Here is a 22,437-nt window from a genome sequence, read left to right as displayed (position 1 = left end):
GCTGTGACATATCATAAGAAACTGAGGGTATCTACTTATAAATGTTTCAGTTATGCCTTCTAAAAAGAACTTAGCTGTAAGAAACCTGTAACATTTGGTTATTGTTTCGAATATAGTATTTTCCATTTTTATCGTGTTTAACATGTATAATGTATGTGTAATTTTGTTACAACCCTACGGTCCTGGACTATGTAACAGGAAGAAGAAGAAAAAATTTGAATATTTTTTTCAATTTAATTACTTCTCTGCTAATACGCCGCATGAAAACCCATGAATATATTGTTCATCTAAAACATTTCCAACAACATTCATATACTTTGTTTGTACGATTATTTAGAATATTATACTCTATTTCTTCTATCACATATCTCTTTAATTACTTCAGGATAATGTAGCTGTACACTTCAACTGATTCCAAACTTATAATAAGCATTCTAACAGATTTACCCAGATCTGACAATCAAATGTGTTTGAAACATAGTCGAGGAGATGAATGGAAAAATTAATGTATATACTAATTCACTGTGGATGTATTAAAAGATTATGCTCACATAAAACCAAGAGGGCAAAAGTGTCAAACATAATGCATGATCTGACATGAGGTCATTTTTCCCTTTATTTCCAAAGACATTTAGACAGCAGTCACTCAAGAATACGATAATATGACAAATATATTCTGTCTAATTAAACTAAGGGCGACACGTTCTCGAAACGTTCATTTCATATCTGTATCATTTTTCGGACACACTTTAATATAATATTTTGGTATGCAATTCTATATCGTGACTCGACATTTCATTCCCAAATCACTATACAGATTCCAAACACACAGTATGTATAATTATGCCTGTCTCTGATTACTAAATACTTGTAGCAAGAATATCCCAAGAAAACTTTAAGACTTTTCCGACGTAATGTCATCTCGAAACGGTTCGGTATGACAACTGTACCAGCCATTTTTTTAATTGCTCGGTCTGAGAACTATGTGTCCAAAGTTGATTCCACATAATCCAAACTGTAATCACTTAAATCATATAAATACACTACTCTTGCTGTACAGTTATAGATATGAAAGAATATACAATTGGAAGCAAATGTTCATATCGATTGGGATGCTGAATTTAATTAATTCCCCAGAAATGCGGTTCATATTAGTACAAATTTTAAGTTTGTAAACACTAGGATGCCAGAAATTCTCTTTGACATAAACTGTTTTGCGTTTATTGTAACAATGTGGAAATTCAATGATATACTGAAAATCAATTTCGTGCTCTAGTTTGGAATCCACATAAATGCCAGGCTCCGTATTTGTAGAATATCCGGTGATAATGTAGCGGACTGAAAGTAGGGCATAGAAACATCGTTAAACGTTAAACACAAAAATGATCTGAGGCGATAACATGGCAGGTAGAATGTATGCAGCCAGGTTAAATACTGCGACGAACAGCACCAGTGGCCACTTAAGAAGAGGTGAATAATGATGTATTTGACTTGAACTGTATGTGAAAGATGGACACAGAAGTGAAGCGAGAAAATAATACATGTCCCTGTGCAATTCGGCAAGAACTCCAACCCAAAAAGACAACAAAAACATTTTAATCACTCGACGCACTTGTACCAACTATTTCACGGGCGCTTCAATCTGCATTGATTATTGCTTTGAACGTTCGTTTGGTACACCAGTGGAAAACGGGATTAATTACTTAAGCGCTTCCGCCTAAAATGTGAGAAACCCTAGCACTCAGTGTGCAGCGGTTCTCGCTACGGAGGAAAAAGGTAAAAGCCCGCTGCGCTAGGGATGTATTGTTGCGTCAAAGGAGTAATACGCTTCAACGGATCTGGCGAGTAATTGTCCATTTTCTGACATGTATTTATTTAATTCTTCTTGAACTCGTTGAAATTCATCTTCATCGATTTTGGTGTCCTGCAATGCCCGAGAAAACTCAAACGAGAGAGGTAAAGCTCTGTTTTGGTCTAAAATGCAAAGCAGATCATTCTTACAAGCCTTTTTTACCAATCTCGCATATGAACATAAGGAACTAGCAGACAGCGAAATGAGCCTGAGTTCCAATAACGCCCTTTAAGATAGTTGCATATTTTATATTTAACAAAACATGGCGATACTCGGCCTCGTTTCACACGTCGGGCCCAAAGACATGTTTTGCAGGCACAAGGCATAGGAGCCACTTGTTGCATTATTTGTTATCAGAATGAGCACAATGCCTACAGTAAGCCTATTCCTGAAACATGTTGCTCCCAAATTGCAAAAGGATTGTCGTTCAGTACGCTTGAAACAACAAATAAATTATAAGATTTGTCTGATTCTACATTGCTTTATTTAAACAAAGCAACATTGCTGCTAGCATCTGCTAAAAGCGCCTTGCTGCTTTAAGAAGATTACGTTAAAGTGTAACGTGCATTAAAACCAAACACGATATAGCGTGTATCCAATGATGTGTTTGTGCTGATGAAATAGTTAAAAAGTGACTCCTTGGAGAGTGGGTGCATTTTTTAAGGTTTGGCCAAATTCAATTAAACAAGAACCTAAATAAGCAGAGCTAATGAGCACAGAAGTCTTGATAAAAGAAAATTCCATTCAATACCAAGAACTACCAGAAAAATAAATTCAATTTCATAAACCTTTGTAGACAGGTGGTCGTGTTGATAGTTTGCGACTCAAGCTTGACTGGACGGCTCGCCTCCCGATCGGTCAAAGCTTGATGTTGTAATACCCAGGCCCGAGAACAAGCTCATGCCGAAAAAGCTAATATTAATAATTAGAGACATATATTTTTATGTGCACCCAAAATCGCTAGGAACAGAGGCCGTTACTCTAATATACTCAAACTCGCGAAAAACATCTTTAACAAATTCATGGGCGCTCGTTTGCTGTCTTCAGATAACTCGACCCTAACTGACTTTGCCAACATTTCGTATATGTTTTGCGCGGCGCTGTGGTGTTTCTGCTTGTCACAGAGGGATTGTCGTTTTGATTTACCCAATGATACACCCAACAACGAATACCCACATGTTACTATCTCAGCCAAGATTGCAGCTAACGACAGCGTAAAAACCGGTGGAGCAGATAAGGCCACACACCGTATCAAGGCCATCAGTCACCTACATTGTGCTTGTTTTCAGCGAACCGTTAAAGAGATGGCGGCTAATGGAAGTCAGCTTTGCAGCTGACCGCATCGAAGAAATTATGGAGTGTAGCTGCAACACGTCTTGCAGTAGTTCCGTATTGATGAGGTGACACAATCATGTCCATGTCACATAAGCCATACCAGCGAAACCAACATACAATCGTAGGACCAGCCGTTATCATTGCAAACCTGGCCCAAGCGTTGCACATAAGTACAGAAAACCACACTCTAGCCGCCCACTCGTTCCAAAGGTCAATATTTCTGATTACACAGATATTAACAGTTTGATCATCAGGAAAACTTCCCTAGCACATATCCGGTTCCATTCTCGCCTATCTGGTATTGTGAACAACGTGGAATTGTCTCGGTCATCGTTGGAGGCCTTTATAGCGGTATCATGGGCCTCTACTGGTAGGGACACCTGGTTAATGGGTGACCTGCATCTTAGTTGGGAAAAGCCCATCGTTGATAGTGATCCTGGACGGGATGTCGAAACACAGGCTGCCAGTCATGATGTTGCAGATATGCAGGCACGCATTGTCTATGTTATTCGCGTAAGATTTTGTTTTCGCCTATTCGCTAGTTTGAGGCTCAGCCAGAAAGCTGATGCAGTTGCCGGCCATGGGTAGTTGTCTGGTCACCATAGAGGCAGTATCGCTGATAGAAGCCAAGCTCGTTTGATACGCAAATATCGTCGAAGGGCTGCAATGTAGTTTGGCATAGGCGCTCTGTGCGTTCGTACCGTTTGTAAAACGGCTTAGCTCCCCAAAGACAAGTAAATCTCTATAGCACTGGCAGGCAGTGAGTTTGCCAGTCATTATGTCCCAAAACGTTGCAGTACGACTGGTTCCAGTACCGTCTGCGTAGCATTTGGTAGACCGCTTCGGAGGTGCTAACATGCTAACCAAAGCCTGTGACAATTCAATCGTCTATTATCAGGTTACTATGGACTGTATCACCAGACATTCCTACAAACCCGCTTACAATGTGCCGTGGACTGCTGAGATCTAACCGTGAGCTCATGAATGCGACCACAATAAAATTTGCGCTAGGATCTGGTCATATTCAGATTACGGTGCAACTACTTGCAGACAACAGATATGTCGTTCAGCAGTGTCTTTGCTTGCCATCCAGGTCGTTTTCAGTAATATAGAGCTGGTCCTGATGAAGAAAGAATTTCTGGGGTTATCAGTTCTTTAAGCCTCTATGGACGCTGGTATGAACAAATGTCAAACTTCCGATCCAATGTCATGCATGTGAAGACCTTTGCTGTATCGGTATGAATCGAAGGTGTTTTTGTTAAGCTTCAAGGTTTGGTGCGCGTCAACTGGTTATGGCTTAAACCTCGACGACAACATACTGCTGTACTAAGGGAAAGATTAATTATTATCGCACGAACGTCTGGGACCGGTAAACTTTAAAACACAAACTTTCGCCTCGTTGGGAGACAAATAATATAAACCCTCGACTGGGATTTCCTTGTCTCGGCCCAAACCCCAATATAGATTCTATATATCCTTACGTCAATGAAATACCAACATATATTCCTGTCGGCATACTGATCTAAGGTGATTTGTCTAGTATATTCTCAAATCGAATCATATGTTTTAATACGAAATGTGATTCTGGAGCACTGTAATTCCACCGAATAATTAAATTGAATAAATGAATCAATCCCCTCAGTATAACTCTTCCAAGAATGATTGTACTACTAAGAATGCTTCATTCTAAATATTAATTTTCTTATATAGAATTCTATTAGGCAACAGAGAGAATGCGATAGGAGATTTAAAATGAATCAGCTTTGTAATTTGAAAACACACTATCATTAATAATACAGCTATTTTATACACCGAAGTATCATAAAATAGGTCAGCTTGACCTTTCATAACGCAGGTTTCAGAAGAAGGTCACGTGATGTTTACTTGAATTACAGCATACATCATCCTTGGAACTTTATGAATGGAGCTATATACTACACAAGAACGACTAATCTATAAAGTACTACGATAATTGTAGAGTATTAGTGTTTAAATTGTTATTGACGAAAAAACCTTTACGAATGATAATACATATCGGACAGAGAAACATAACAATATCAAGACGTACTCCATAATGGTTTCTCTATTTCAGGAAATTCTCAAGGCTTCCACTTCCGCCACCACGCATACACCAAGTTCTCCCCAGAACATAAATGTGTGTTTGTGTTTTCATTGTTTATATAGTTTCTTTTTCTATAATGAATAACTTGTTGATTGTAATCTCTAAGTCGCCAATATGTCATTACACCAGTTATATTTTATTTTTCAAATTATCAAACGTTACATTGTTTCTTGTATATAGTGCATGTCCCCGTCTTCACACACACAGACACACCCACACATAATAGAGAAGTATTCCAAATCATCGCCGGGAGGCACACGGAATAAAACTATTAGTAAAAATAACCGACCGGAAGAACATGTATGTTTAGCAGATTCAAATATATATTAATATATCGCATATTTGCTAAATCTGATACGACTCAAGCATGTACCACACAAAATACTGTACATCGGTATTCAAAGTGGAATAAAAGGCTTCTTCCATTATCCTTGTATTACCTAAATTTGAATACATTTCTTGCTGGTATACTGATCTAGTATATTCTCAGATCGTGCGTGATAACCAGCCTGAAATCTCCGGCTATTTTTATTAAAACACGATATCATGATTCAAGAACAGTTCACATTTCTTCCGGATTTTTCATTTTTTAGAAAATCACAAACTTGATCCCATAAATGATATGTTCAGAAACAATAATAATCTAGAAATCTATCTAACAAATGTAACAAAATGTGAATAGAGGACAATATACTTTTTGCCATTTTATGACATTGAAATTTATTTTTTAATACAATTTTGCTCAGTAATTATGAACAAATAACTTGTGGAAGACGCACTAAACGTACTAGGCAAGCTTGCATGCGTTTGTATAAGGTAGAGACTATCGCAAAATTTATAAATAAATAATGAAATAAATAATATATATATATATATATATATATATATATATATATATATATATATATATATATATATATATATATATAGTATATTCGCTGCACCAATAATATATGATATACCACAAGATGTATACATTTTTTATTAAAAGGAAACAAGGCATTTATAAAGCGAGTGCTATATCATTGATGCAGCGTATATACTATACGTATATTTTATTTATATCACATTCCAATACATATATTTGCCCTTTGAACGGAGTTCAGATTTACTACAGGTAGCTGGGTATTGACCGAGTGAATGAACTCATCATCTCGCTGCCGAGTATGTCCGCTACAAAATGTAGTTCTTTTCCTTTTGCGGCTATTCACAATCATCCTTGGATATTGATAAGGTGATTGTTGTTTTTTTCTTTTGAGTTCTTATTTTTCTTCCCATTGATTAAATCAATATAACAAACACTTATGGTTTAAGCATGAAATACAGTTATAATGAAGAAAGTAGAGCGCAATAAACAATTTGTTACCTACGCCATTCACATGAACGCTCAGTAATTCAATATCGTCGCATGGAAACTAATGTGGAATAGAAACTAAGCGAAATGACTAACCAACAAGAGGTTTATAAAAATATATTAATATACTGACAGTTCGTCTAAGTCATTATTCTGCTTTAATAACAGTACTACCAACCATAAAACTCTCTCTCTCTCTCTCTCTCTCTCTCTCTTTTATACCTCTCTGTCTCTCTCTGTCTCTCTGTCTCTCTCGCTCTCTCTCTCTCTCTCAACCTTTGGTTGGTTTAACTTAACTTTTTCCATCAATCAAAAGTTAAGAGACATTGTTGGATGTCAGAAGCGTCTTTTCATAGATTTTCGCCTGTATCTTGCTACGACGGTCCAGAGAGAGAGAGAGAGAGAGAGAGAGAGAGAGAGGCGGTATTTTCATATTTAATTAATAATTGTTTAGACCTTTATAATATGTTTAAGAAACGACAATGCCAACAAAACAATACATCACAGTATGTCTACAACGTAACCGAGAAATGTACTCTATAATGTCGACAGAGTTTGCAGCTTCGTATTCATTGATTATATGAACACGGTAGATAAATCCCAAGAAAATGCATACATACCGTTATGACAAACCATAACCATATTCTTGCAAGTTACTCGGTGTAAGTTCAATTTTAAGGTTCACAACATATTCTTTTTCTTTCTCACTGCAGATTTTTGCGTAGTTTTTTCCTGTTATGCATGAGAAATAATAATAATAATTATATATATATATATATATATATATATATATATATATATATATATATATATATATATATATATATATATATATATATATATGACTGCAATAATTGAGGGTTCGAAGATTCTATAATTGCAATACACGTAACTGAGATTGTAAGATATATATATATATATATATATATATATATATATATATATATATATATATATATATATATATATATATATATATATATATATATATATTTCCCGTTCTTCAATAAATATTCGTTAGGTATGGGAGCAAAGTAGAACATATATAAAGTGAGGATACGACAAGATAATTACAAAAGGTGTTTACTGTAAAAATAAATCAGTATTGCTTTCGACAGCGCTGCTACCTTTTGAGGACTTTGAAGATGCCGAAATCAATCGAAATTTGATATTTCGATGGAACACATATCTTGTGTGCTTACGTTGCGGTAGACAATCTGTAGATATGGCATAACTATAAAAAAATATTTATACAGACATTTTTATTTGTCGCTAATGTGGGAGCCAAAATAGGCGTTTAACGAACCATGCCTTTGTGTGAATTGAGGTTCTAATGGTGTATTCCAGTAGCTGCAGCTGGGATGCATTATACTGATGTATGTGAACATCACACGAATGTCAAACTTACAAAACGTGGCATTCCTGGAGAAATTACTAAAAAGACATTCAGGGAAAAGTTGTTTGCAGTACAGATAATCACAACTGTATGGTCCATCTTTATGCATCATGCGCATAAAAACTGCCGTTTAGATTATAATTTCAGATTCCTTCACTTCGCATGATTTTGAGGGTGACGGTTTAGTTGTATACAAAGAGTAGCTTCACGCTGACAGGACTTGTCTTGCATGTCTAGTAATTTCTGCCTTGGACTTTATACATATAGTCACAGATGATGTGTATGGTATTATCTGTCAGCAGCATTTTATTCTACTGCCCAGTCCAGCTACATCAGCGAAACGAAGGATGATCGTACTTGACTTTACTGAAAACTACAGCTTCATCATCCAATAGGTTCTGCAAGGTCACCATTGGACAGGTTACAATCTACACTGCATCCATTTTTCTTTTATTATAAAATGAATGCCAAGTTACAATGCTGAAATGTTGCATTATTCGGATTGCCTCAAGCATGACACTTCCACTGCATATTCATTTATTTCACCCCAGAACCCAATCTTAGGACCATCCATGTGGAAGATCACATATTTCAGTGATATGACAACTAATCAATCTAAAATCCATTAAAGAACTTGACAGACATGACCACGGACTTGAAGAAGCCTGGCATTAATTTGACAGAGGCCATAGGAAACGAACACGAGATGGCATCGGTGAAGCACTTAGTTGCTAGAGCCAGCTTGCAAGCAACAATAGAATACCACATTGTGACGCCAACTCAAATGTTCAACTTGCAGCTAAAACATTCATGGAGCTAAAAGTACCTGCAGAAGATATTGCAAGCAGTGCAACAAATGTTCATTTGTAATAGAGCTTTGCTTATGTTATTATATTCTATTCATGTATTAGTTTAAACATTTTAATAACGGCAATTTCAGTCAAGCATTATATTTATATGTTGACAAGGATTGCTGAAGAACCGGAAAGTGAGAGAAAGAAAGAGAAAGCGTTTAGAGCTTTTTAAGATAAATGAATATGGCTTGCCATTATATACTGACACAAGGAAAGTGTTGCATTGTATGTTTAGTTCATACCTTCAAGGTAAAAGTCGAAGATCCAATTTTAAAGTTTTATTAGTGTATGCTTAATATCATAAAAGCTGTTTGAGGTACAGGAATACTATGGCACATGAATACACCATGTTTCAGGAATAAACCATGGTTCACTTATGTTTATTTGTTTGATGTCATCTCTTATATCACCGGTCTGTCAAGGTTTCATCTTTTCGGTCATCCACTTAACCGTTCACTTCATCATCATATAAAACGGTTCATGAGCTCAGCTAGTGTAGACCTAGTAACAGCTCTCAATACTTTGTTATGTAATTCTTGCAATAAAGTCATATGTAGATGACGTTACCAATTTAATATGCTTCAATATTACATAAAAAACCTTTGTCCAAATCTTCACTTTTGTAAGAAATATGCTTGTAATTACTAAGCGCAATAATTTGTTGAGGCATGTTTTGTTGGTAGAATACAGGGGATGTGGATGAGGGTTTAGGTATCATTAAGAAAGGTGAAAAATATCTAATATTCTTGTATTTTCAAGAGAAAATGTGACCTGTTGAATAATTTTACCTACAAAATGTATTTTACTGATTTTTATAATCTTGTACCTAAATCTGAAGTTACAAACATAAAGGAAACAAATCGAACATTGTAAGTAATTAGACTCCTAAAACCTTGTTTTATTTATTTATGACATGCCTTTCAGAATGGAGAATGATCTCTATGACTTCTGTTTTGAAGTGGGTGGTTTTATGAACACGTGACCAGTTACATTCAAACATGAAGAGCTGTCATATTTTAGTCGTACAGTGGTACAGTTTAATTTACAGTTTCATTTTTAGTTGTACAGTTTTGGCTCCCTTTCAGTAATTTCTTTAATGTTAAATAATGTTTAATTGTGTTTGCATTTTGTTGCTGTTAATACTCTCATATTCATTATTGTAAAAGTATCGCATGGTTTGCATGGATATGGATATAACAAATTTACGGTTAGAAGGAAGTGAATTAACATAATAAAGCACAAAAGCAGTACCGTAACAAGGTTATAACAAAGTATGGATACAGTAATGTATTTGGGGCTTCCTCTGAGGTTTGCTATAGAGATAGTTTACAGTATATACAATAAAAACTGGACATAATAGCAATAAGTACTAAAATAGATGATCTTCAGTGACATGTTCATGTGAAACGCAAGAAGGTCATTTGCTGACATATATAATGTTAAAGTACAAATGATCAACAATCATGTTTCTTATTCCAGTCATATCAGCATTACGTCAATTCTCCACATCTGTACAGTTTTTTGTCATGGTGCACAAATCTATGTGTTTAGGATCTATAAATATTTGTTTATCTACAGCTTCTTTAATCTATTCAACTTTTTATTTACAATTTTAGTTTGAAAGCTATGTAGATCAGTACATTAAATTACGAATCCAGATATATATTCATCCTTAGGATCATACTACTGATTACATGACCGTCTAAAACATCACTAAATTCTATGAGAGACAGAACACTTTTGATTTCGAGACATTATCATATAAAGTGACCAGATTTAAAAGCAAGTTATAGGAATGCAGTTACCTCATATGAGATGAAAAACATTTCGATGAAGCGCTTACAATGAAAATCTTTGAAACTGTTATATTAAGGACGATTTGAGCCATTCAGACATAAATTAAGTATATACCTCAATAAATGGAGAAAAATGTTTATCGAAATCACAAGACATAATTTAAAAATGCCAGTTTATGCAGGCTGGTAGATGCATTAGGAATAACTCATTTGTATTGTGGAAACAGCTACATGTCAAATAATAAGCACACAATAATGTCAGTATTTCTGCAAATAAATTCTAATAATATAATTTGAAATAAAATCTTTCAAATCTTTTTTAAAAGTCTATTTTTTTACTCTTCTGATATGAGTCAGTATGTTTTACTTAAAACCTTAAAAAAATTCACATGAAGATGCTACTCTTTTATTTAGATCTGATAACCATTCTCACACACACACACACACACAAATACACATACATATATATATATATATATATATATATATATATATATATATATATATATATATATATATATATATATATATATATGTCACTAGAAGTTCGCGGTATTACAGGTATACCGGCTTACCGCGATTTTTTTTCTGGTGGTACATACCACGGTACTTTTCACTATCTTCAGTACTTCTATACACGTGAAAGTGTATCTGCAATCAGATTATTTTTTTCCTAATGTCAATGTTTTATTTCTGCAAAATCAAATTCTGATTCAGTAATCTCTGATTGTTGCTTTTTATTTTGGTAATAACCTAAGAGATTTGTAATCAATGAATGCAAAAATCGGAAAAGGAGCTAGACTGTTTTGCACTACTAAGTTATGAAAAGTAGATATCAAAGCCGAACATTCTTCTTGACTTAAACATTTATCTGGTGCTTGTTTAATTTCTTAGAAAAATATCACATTGGATGATCCACGCCATTTTTTTTTTTTTTTTTTTTTTTTTTTTTTTGTCTTCTTCACTCAACAAAATTTGTCATTGTATACTTGACAGGGAATATTGAGCTGACAGCTTAGTTGACAGCCAAAACAATGTTCTCTGGTTACGTTGTGATTTTTTTCAGTCAAGTGGTAAGTAAAACGAGAGAAAGTGTTGTTTTTGTTTTTGTCAACTTGACACGGCGACAGTATCTTTCTTTTCTTCTCTGCAATTTGGAGCTGGAACATGCGACTGCGATTGATCTGGATGTAAAACATCATCCTCTTCGCCTATGTCCATGACATTGTTTGTCATATATTCTCCTCATCTCAACTTGTAGTTTGCGTCTTTGACTCCTTTTATGGATGGATAATAGCATCGTTTTCGCATATATGCATGGTTTTGTATGTTCCGTGCTTTAATATTCTGGGAACACTTTGTTTAGGCCGCTGTCTTCATAAGTATTATCAAATTATTTGGAATTCAATATTACGTTTGATGTATTCTTGATGGTCGCATAGCAAAATAAGGTTCCACGTGGAGTAGACCTTATTGTATGGGTTGGAAATGTATTTCAACCTTGCCATGAATGGAGTGAAATCAAGTCCACACAAAGCATAAGTATGGATACTGATGGTTCTTAATTGAACCGTGGACTCAAACAGAATCAAAATCTCTAATAATTGTTACGAGCAAAGCTAGATTGAAACATTATGGTACAAACTGTTGACTGTCTCGGGAGACTTCGATCTTAAACGTGTTGCAGTGATGGAACTGGCGATGATTTTGACCAATACCTCCAGCGAGAGCAATAGGGCAGATGATGCCAGTAAAAAAGTAGTAGGCAATTGACATTGAAAATTATGATTTCCGATCTTGAATGAGAGTTCTGAGGCATTGGTGATGTGCCAGGTAAAAACGGCTTGTGAGTTCATAGATGACATCGCTCATTTCGTACACGAACGGTGTTGGTTCAGAAGACAAAGCGGCATCGTTGTACTACATCGCTAATGCTGCAGGTTATAGTATCACACTGGCCGCACGGTAAATGCATCACATTCGACCTCGTTCAAATCGAAATCGATGTGTCCATTACACTGTGGTACCCGTCTAGCGACCAATACCGTTCTTTGTGCTGATATTTTCTTCTCGACTGTGACACCAGAAAAGATATATAATGGCTTCTGGTTTCAAGTTCAGAAACCCATTCACTACCTGAAGAAATCCCTCGATTTGAGTCGTCCGTCCATTTGTATTGTTATGTCGTAGGCAAGTGACAAATTCTGTGGCAATTTATGCGATCCGTTAGCACGATCGAGAGCTTGAAACAATGTAATGCTCACCTAGGTTCCTATCAAGGTGTGTTCTTGACGATATTGAAGACATATCTTGTTGCAGCAAAAGTATATATCAAGGAAACATCTGTTTTCCGTTACAGTGATGGGACAACACGGGATCGTACAAGTTTTAGTAGAAGAACTATACATTTCAACAAATCTTTGCACCAGCGAATGTATTCAACTTAGAGTGTCTTGCCAATATTTCCTGATGACCTGATGAGCATATTTATACACCAAAAAAAACAAGGAACACAATCGACATATTTAATTTGTTCTATTTGGTATTCCTCCGCTTTGTCCGTCCTGTTTTACCGATCGCGTGGATTATATGGTTTGATGTCCATCACAATGAAATCTTCGAGGATGAATGCGAATTCTGAATCTGATTTTAAAGGCCGATCGCAGTTTTGTTCCACATTTATACAACTTAGTATCCTTGACTTTCAAAGCTATGACTTTCTTTTTAAGTTTTGTAACGTTTAGCACTTCTAAGTTCGAGTCTGTCAACGGATTTTTCAGGTCTCGGTGAGGATAGGAGGTGGGATTGTATCCACTGGTCTTGCGTTTTACACAAGTAATATAACCAACACAAAACTTTCGCTGATGACAGATCGATATAACTGCGGTGGTATGATGGCTACATTTCTCTCGGACAGCAACTTTTTCAGTACACAAATCCACAAGCTTTGGCGATGGCAGAATTTTACTTCAAGGGATTGACACTTCCTTGAACCAGAGATAACTGACGAAATATTGCAATGTAGTTAAATGTCCGGATAGAATAGACAATATTTCAAGATTTCTTTCCAAACATTTTAGTTATTCTGCACAATCACAACAAAGACATATGTCATAACTCTTGGAGTCATTACGTTATACTTTCCCACTTTCATGTTAATGATTTTGACTCCTTTACGTATGTGAATTCGAGTCTTCTGAGAACTTTCCAAGAAAAACGTACAGCAGTCGACAACACGTTGATTTGGCTACAAAACAAGCATCTGATTTTCCTGGATAAAGGAATGACCTGTATGAATCGGTGCCAACATGGTCTCCACAAGTGCAGAACACTGTAAATGATTATTCCGCACTTCAAATTGATTGATGTGAAGTCGATCAAATAGTAGTTGACTGATAAATAGTCTTTTGCAACTAGAACATTGTTGATTCCTGTCGTATCGGTCAGGACAACAAGGTCTGGACGATAAAGAACACAAGGCTAATCATAATGAAAATGATTTTACAATTGTTAAATCCTTGGTCACGTTTGTCACATTAATATGTTTATCGTCTGAGAGATTATCTCATACTAGTAATATCATCGAACTGATTTTCGTTATGATAAAGATGAAGTTACATCCCGTTTGGATAATTATTGCCTTGACAAAAAGGATATCTCGACAAAAGAATTGAAAGTACACCGTCAACTTAAATCGTTGGTGGGACATAGCTTACGTGTTTGGCTCTTTTGTGCATTTAAGGAACATTTACACAATATATGTTTCGAAATTACTGATTGTGCTACAAGGGTACCTGTTTCTCTTCGCTTCCTGGCCCTCTATGATTGTCCAATGCTTTTATATAGTTGTTTCCATTTGGTGTATATGGTATATTGTTTTCTTTTGTGAGCCAAAACATTTTGAGACAGATGAATACACATATCGAGATATTTGATAGAGCTCTAGACACACGGGCAATACATATCACCGGCCACACAAAACCAAGCTCTCTCAAGTGTAACTGCAAAGCAGGCAAAATAAATCCAGAGATGTGCTATGTCAGACTGGTTTCTTCTAACTTTGTCGAACGCCCACAATCCGCCCCAGTTGAATCAATTATAACAGCGTAATGTGATTGCAAATGAAACCCCTGCACGTACCAACCAGAGTGGTTCATTCGTCAATCCACATGCTATTCCACAAAAAGATCTCCATGTAGCGTATCCTTGCGCTAGTGATTGCAACACTTGCCATGTTTCCAGGATAGAAAATAAAAATTTCCAAGAAGGCCATGAATTAGAATGTTCCTGCTGCCACCACACACTTCGTTAGAACTGTACCCAGCACGCATATTGTACTGTACAGTATAGTAATATTACCTACCTTAGACAGTTCTCCAAATTAGAGCTGATGAAACTTAAATTTAAACGTATAAAATATATTAATTATTTATTCATAATACAGCCATCGATTAAATATGATAATATAGTACTAATATATAATGATTTTATGTTTATATTTTCTCATGCGTTGAACTTGTTTACTAAGGGTGGACAGGTCATTCCATTGCCCTCATCAACATATCCATTTTAATGCGAGGTATGGGAGAAACAAAAGCACGTGGCTGGAGACGCTCGTTGCGCCATAGTTCCAATAAATAACAGTTATAACTTTTTTCTTGATCTTCTTCCTTTTAGGAGTGGCATATATAGCTAGATTCTACTTAGACAATTATTTAGATTTTCACAAAAGAATTCAAAAGCTGCTGACCTTAATACAGAGTGAGAAGCAATGATAGTACCTGATGAATTCTGTGTTTTGAATCTGCTAACTAAATTGCAAGGGTTCAGAGCTAGAAAAATAATTTATGTCGGTGTTTGTAACAAGGGAAAGGAAACCCCAGTCGAGGGGTTAAATTATTTGTCTCCCCACCTGACAGAGCCTCATGGGGAGACAATTAACCTAACCCTTTGACCGGGAATTCCTTTTCTCGGTCCAAACCCAAACAGATTATATTAGCCACAAAGGCATATGACACAAAGGTCAAGGCGTCTCTCTATATACAGTGCACAAATCAGAATATAATTCGCTTAGGGGGAGTTTTACATCTTCCACTCAGAATACAGCGGATGCGTGTCGTCTTTGTCGTGCTCTCACTCTCTCTCTCTCTCTCTCTCTCTCTCTCTATATATATATATATATATATATATATATATATAAGTAGTTAAGTGGGATACTATAGGGACAATGGGACTTAGCATTAAAAAGACCCCTGGGACACTTTAGGGACAATGGAAATTTAACATGGAGAAAAATCGTGGGTCACTTTAGGGACACTGGGAATTTAACATAGAGTTTGGGTCTGTCTAGGGACAAGGGAAATTAACATGGGAATAGAGTTTGGGTTTGTCTAGGGACAAGGGGAATTGAATATGGGATTTTTTCTTAAAGTTTTTTTTAAATTTAAATTTAAATTTAAATTTAGAAAAGGGGTAAGCAATGGAAAGGCTATCTCTTTTCGAGAAATATGGCTGGCCCTGAAAAGGGCCTTTGGGTTTATGTTAATATTAATATTAACATAGATGGCATCTGTCACATCTTCTTCTTCTTCCTCTTCTTAAACTCCTTCTAACTACCGGTCCATACACAAGTACCCTCTTGAGACATCCTTGTCTTTCTATGTAAACTCTCCTCATCCATTGACTAGTATCTGTCCTATCAACAACAGTCCACTTGGACCTGACATACATGAGCATGTCCGTCCTAAACATCATGGAAGACACAAGGGTGGATGACTCAACTGTGGTCCACATCTTGAAGCGACGAGAATAGGTGAATCAATGCAGTGAACTGTGCTTATTTATAGGTACAGGAAGGATTGAAACGGATTGAATTCATTCACCAATCCGAACACGCGTTACAAAATTCAGTCAGCTCGCATCCAATCCGAAGAGAACAGTCTGTGACGTCACGTGGTCTATATAGATTCGTTAGCGCTTGTGTGCAGTCAATCTATGCGACAGTGATTCAACATGACGGAAACTCAGAAAACGATCCATTGGGGTGCACCAGCAGGGGAGACTGCCCAAGGGAACCCGGACTTACTTTCAGAAGAGGTACACTGGGATTTTGTGGATTTTCTTACCTCGCAAGAATTTGTTCCAGAACCTTCGTTACCTTCTTCATTACCGCAAGTGGAGAATTTTAGACAGAGACAGAAAGAAGAATTGGAGAAATTTATGCAACGACAAAAGGAAGCGGAACAAGCTTTTCTCCTACAGCAACAGCAACAGCAACAAGAAGAGGTAAGAAAAAAACAACAGCAACAACAGCAAGAAGAAGTAGCAGCAAAGAAACAAGAGGGTGAAAATCAAACGGCTACGGTACTGTTGGACATTTTAGCGGAGTTAAGAAGTCTGAAACAAATGTATCAGACTTCTTTATCACGACCGAAGAGAATACGACCTTCCCGAGCTAAACACGCCAACCCTGTGACTAAGCCTGTCGTACCACCCTTAGTGATTTCAACCCAATCATCAGAAGTAGGCCTTGGCCGTGGCAAAGGCTTAAGGCAGTTAAAGTTGATTGGTTAAACTCACTCCTACACCAAAATAAAAAGGCCCTTTTCAGGGCCACCCACATTTCTCGAAAAGAAATACAATTTCAATTTGCCAATAACTCAAAAATAAACCCCACCCATTTTACCCTTATAGTACGTGTCTGTGTATGAGTGCGTGAGTGTAGCTTCTTATTTTAAAATCAAAACTCAAAGACACTTACCTTATATCATTCATGTATTCTTTTATCCATTTTTTTACAATCCAATTCACAATTCACCACAGAACACGTTAATTAAAAGTTCATTGACTTCTTCTTTCTCCTTGTTTAGTCTCTCTGTTTTTTGAATTTCTTCACCGTTTTTACCTCATTTTCTTCCCTTCTTCTTTTCTTCTCCTGTTTCTTTGCTTCTTTTAAATAGAATTGTCTTCTTTCTTCCTCTTCTTCCTCTGAAAAATCCCTCTCTTCTTCCGAAGAATCCCTCTCTTCTTTTGAAGAATCCTTCTTTTCTTCTGACTCCTCTTGTTTCTTTTTTGGGCAATCTGGAGACCAATGTCCTTTTTCTTTACAATAATAACAGGTATCTTGACTTTTGTCTCTTTTAGTCCCTGTTTTTGTTCTTTTTTGACGGTCTGGACACTCTGAAGACCAATGCCCTTTCTTCTGACAGATATAGCAAGTATCTTGACTTTTATCTCGAAAGGAAGGAGAGTAGTCCGTCGGCTGGTCTGAAGAGAATTTTCTAATGACCCCTCGCAAAGCTCTGACGAAACGTTCCATCTGGGTAGTCTCTTCCATCGTTGTGCTCAGCTTGAGAGTGAAATGAATAGTGAAAGGACAAGACACACACCCTTTTTATATACGCTGGTTTGCCAAGACTATAAATTAGTCTGTGGTGTTTAAACTTGAGTCATTTGACGTTTTGCACTCAAGATGAAACGATCCCATTCATTCGAGAAGAAAGAAGAAGAAGAAAGTAAGAGGCAGAAACGTGATCTATCGCCTCGTACCAGGGCTGAAATCTTGGCACAAATTCATGCCAGTGATTTTGAAGAGGACATGAGTGAACCAGAATCCGAACCCTCTAAACCAAGTTCACCACCCTTAGTCAACCCTGAAAAGTACTATTCCATTCGAGAGACGGAAAAGCGCTCCTCTAGAAAATTTAGAACCACGGCTTACACCTACACGGTGAAGTTTAAAGATTTCAAGGCTGACGTACCCCTGGAGAAAGCAGAAGGGTTTATCACCGAGATGTGGGATTCTTTGCTCACCTCACTCAAGCGACAATGTCAACCCAAAGAAGACGATCGCTTGACACTATCCATAGATCACGACGGTTTGAAATCCCCTGTTTGGATCGAGTTTAGCAGACCTGCAGAACTAACCCCTTCCAAAGTCATGGACAAGATTCAACACGTACAACAATCTAATGACCAGTTTGACATCACCGATGGTAAAGCCACACTGAAAATGGCTCACGTCTCTCTTCCTCAAGGGACAGGACGCAAAAAGATGTTATTGGTGGACGACCTTCGCAACATTAAGCGTAGTCTTGTCCGAATTAACAACCCTCAAGACCAGATGTGCTTTGCCCGTGCCATCGTGGTGGGACGAACCTATGCCAACAAGAACGACACGGTAGAATGGAAAAGAACCTGGGAGAACATTCGAAAATCGAACCGAACCAAACAACGAAACGAAGCAGAACTCCTGTTGCAACAAGCTGGCCTGTCCAAAGACACACCCTGTGGCATTCCTGAGATGCAAAAATTGCAAGATGCCCTAGCTCCACGCTACACCTTGAAAGTGCACCCTCAAGAAATGCGCGGGTCTCTGTTGTTTCGAGGCCAAGACTTTAAGGACGGAAAATACATTCATGTCTATCATCACGATGACCATTTCGATACCATTACCAGTATCACTGGATTCCTGGGATACGGTTATTATTGTGAGAAATGTGATTATGGTTATAACAATCGAGAGCAACACAAGCATTGTGGATTGAAATGCCCAGGATGTTTGGCCTCTCCACCCTGTCTGAGCGAAGAACCAGTGCCTTGTTCAACTTGTCTGCGTACGTTTGTCAGCCCTGCCTGTTACCAGCAACATCTGAAGACGCAAGGTTCACAGCAGAAATGTGCTTGTCAACTCTTGAAATTGTGCCCTACCTGTGGACAAGGCATACTTACCAACAATGCCAAGGCACACGTATGTCGAGGAAAGAAAAAATGTCACATTTGTCACCACATCGTGGACTTGGAACACGAATGCTACGTGCAAAAATACCAACCCCCACCAGAGAAAGAGGACGGTCACAAGAAGAAGGGCAATTTCATCTTTTTCGATTTCGAATGCATGCAAGAGACTGGCATTCACATCCCTAACTTCTGCGTGGCTCATCGAGCGTGCGAGAAGTGCATTCAAGAACCTATCTTCAGTCATTGCCCTCACTGCAGCAAGATTCCTGGAGGGCGTGAAAAAATCTTTCGGGGACCAAACACGTTAGCCGATTTTGCCCAATGGGTCTTAGATCCCATCGACAAGACGTGGAGCCAAGAGGACATCGAACGTTACGGAGATTGTCATCGTCATGCCACGGTGATGGCTCACAATTTCTCCGGATACGATGGACAGTTTCTTTTGAGGTACTATACGGAACATGGCACCGAACGTCCTAAAGTGATTTTGAACGGAGCCAAAATCATTTTCATGCAAGTGGGACAAGTACAGTTTAAAGATTCGATGAGTTACTTGGCCATGCCTTTGAGCCGAATGCCTAAAACGTTTGGAATGACAGAAATGGCTAAAGGGTACTTTCCACACTTTTTCAATACGGAAGCCAATCAACATGCTGTTCTACCCCATTTGCCTGAGGCTCACTATTACGACCCCGACAACATGCGTACCGAACAACGAGAAGCTTTCTACGCATGGTACCAGGCTCACGCCTCGGACCCTTTCGACTTTCAGGAAGAAATGTTAAAGTATTGTCGTTCCGACGTGGACATTTTACGGCGTTGCTGTGGAAAATTTCGAGAACTGTTCATGGAACACGGAGGGGTCGATCCTTTGAAAGAAGCTTGCACCATTGCCAAAGCGTGTTCCTTAGTGTACCGCCAACGATTCATGCCTGAAAACACCGTGGCTGTCATCAGTCCTCAAACGACCCACTATGTCAAGCGTCAATACTCGGTCAAAGCCCTACGTTGGTTACATTACTTGTGCGACAAGGAAGACAAATGGATTCAGCATGCCCGCAACGGAGGAGGCGAAAAGACCATCGGAACGTATTCGGTAGATGGCTGGGACTTAGAAAACCCCAAGATCGTGTACGAGTTTAACGGTTGCTTATTTCACGGATGTCCCGTCTGTTACCCTGACCGTGGCACTAAAAATCAGTTTTTGCAACGGACCATGGAAGACTTGTACCAGGACACTTGTCAGCGACGCCTAAAGTTAGAACAGCAAGGATACCAAGTGGTGGAAATGTGGGAACACGAGTACGATCACCGTTTGAAAACCGATCCCGAGTTTAAACGCCTCGTGGAAAGTTACCAGTTCATGGACCCGCTGAACCCGAGGGATAGTTTGTACGGAGGAAGGACCAATGCCACCTGTTTGCTGTACCAAGCCGACGAAGAGAAAGGAGAAGAAATCAAATACTTGGACGTGTGTTCGCTGTATCCCTACGTGTGCAAATATTGTCGCTTTCCTGTAGGGCACCCGCAATTGTTCACGGAACACATCGACCTGAAAAACATTCGACAATACGAAGGCTTGATCAAGTGTAAAGTTTTGCCTCCCACGAACCTATACCATCCCGTCTTACCTCACCATTGTCAAGGCAAACTGATGTTTCCCTTGTGCGGTACTTGTGCCGAAACGTGCAACCAGGACCAACCTTGCCATCACAGCCAGGAAGAACGTGCCTTGACGGGAACCTGGGTCAGCGTGGAATTGTTCAAAGCTCTGGACATGGGATACCAACTGTTAGAAGTGTACGAAATTTGTCACTTTCCCAAGACACAACAGTACCACAAGGGTGACCCTACTCAGAAAGGCATTTTCGCTGACTACGTGGATGCCTTTTTGAAACTGAAACAAGAAGCCAGCGGCTATCCTTCCTGGTGTCACCCTCCCGAAGACCAAATACAATTCAAAGAGAAATACTACGCACAAGAAGGCATCTCCTTAGACCACATCGAAAAAAACGAAGGTAGCCGATCCTTTGCCAAAGTGATGTTAAATTGCTTGTGGGGTAAAATGGCACAACGACCGTGTTTACCCAAGACGGAATATTTGACAGAACCTTCCCGCTACTTCCAGATGATTCACGACAAAACCAAATACATGAAACACGTGGACGTCGTTCGAGAGGATTTGATCTTGGTCAATTACGAAGAAGATCTGGACTTTGTATAAGACGACCCTTTTGGAAACGTCATCATTGCGGCTTACGTGACAGCTCATGCTCGCTTAAAATTGTACGAAGCTTTAGAACTGTTAGAAGAACGCGTCCTGTACTTTGACACGGACAGTTGCATTTACATCCATCACCCGATTCAACAGCACCCTGACATCGAAGGAGACCGTTTAGGAGCCTGGACAGACGAGCATCCCGACGACAAGATTCTAAGTTTCGTCAGTGGTGGTCCCAAAAATTACGGCTACGAATACCGGGACAAACAAGGAGAAGTGCACACGACGTGCCAAGTGAAAGGACTGACTCTGAATCATCGTACCAGTCGAGTGGTCAACTTTGGGGTATTGAAAGAAGCCTTGCAATCGGGAGAGGATGGAAACTTTAAAGTGACCACCTATCAACCGAACAAGATTGTACGTTTACCCACTCACCACATCGTCAGTCGACCCTTGGAAAAAGTCTATCAAATTGTATACCAGAAGCGAGTGCGACTTCCCAATCACTTCACCTTACCGTACGGTCACGTTGGTATTGGTCTGTATATGAAAAGGAACCCAAGGCAAGATCGATAGTTCATTGTTCATTGAAGTAACTTACCATGTCGTTGACGGAGAAGAAACCAGATTGGTTAGGAGTCAAATGTTGGACATCTCCGAGACCAGGGTTTTGAGGCTTAGACACAATAGGTGGCCAAGTATGCACGAGAGTTATTCAAGGAAAAAAGTTACTTTTCAACCTGTGTTAGTGACGGTGCCAGAAGAACC

The 22,437-nt window shown here is 38.3% G+C and overlaps 1 protein-coding gene across 3 annotated transcripts in view; it reads right to left on the bottom strand.

Annotated features, from left to right (window-relative positions):
- The window catches only part of LOC149798757 (uncharacterized), a 69,980-nt gene that overhangs the window by 35,416 nt on the left and 12,127 nt on the right, over positions 1 to 22,437 (bottom strand). Inside the window, exon 2 of one of the 3 annotated variants that reach the window (XM_089957632.1) lies at positions 7,284 to 7,395. The exons of the other annotated variants lie outside the window; for them this stretch is intronic. The gene's annotated coding sequence lies outside the window, so the exon portion shown is untranslated. The remainder of the gene's footprint in view (positions 1 to 7,283; positions 7,396 to 22,437) is intronic. 3 annotated transcript variants of the gene reach the window in all.

Source organism: Sinohyriopsis cumingii, chromosome 5 (assembly GCF_028554795.1).
Source record: "Sinohyriopsis cumingii isolate HCF-2022 chromosome 5, ASM2855479v2, whole genome shotgun sequence".
NCBI classification, from domain to species: domain Eukaryota; kingdom Metazoa; phylum Mollusca; class Bivalvia; order Unionida; family Unionidae; genus Sinohyriopsis; species Sinohyriopsis cumingii.
This window is presented reverse-complemented; position numbering and strand designations above follow the sequence as displayed.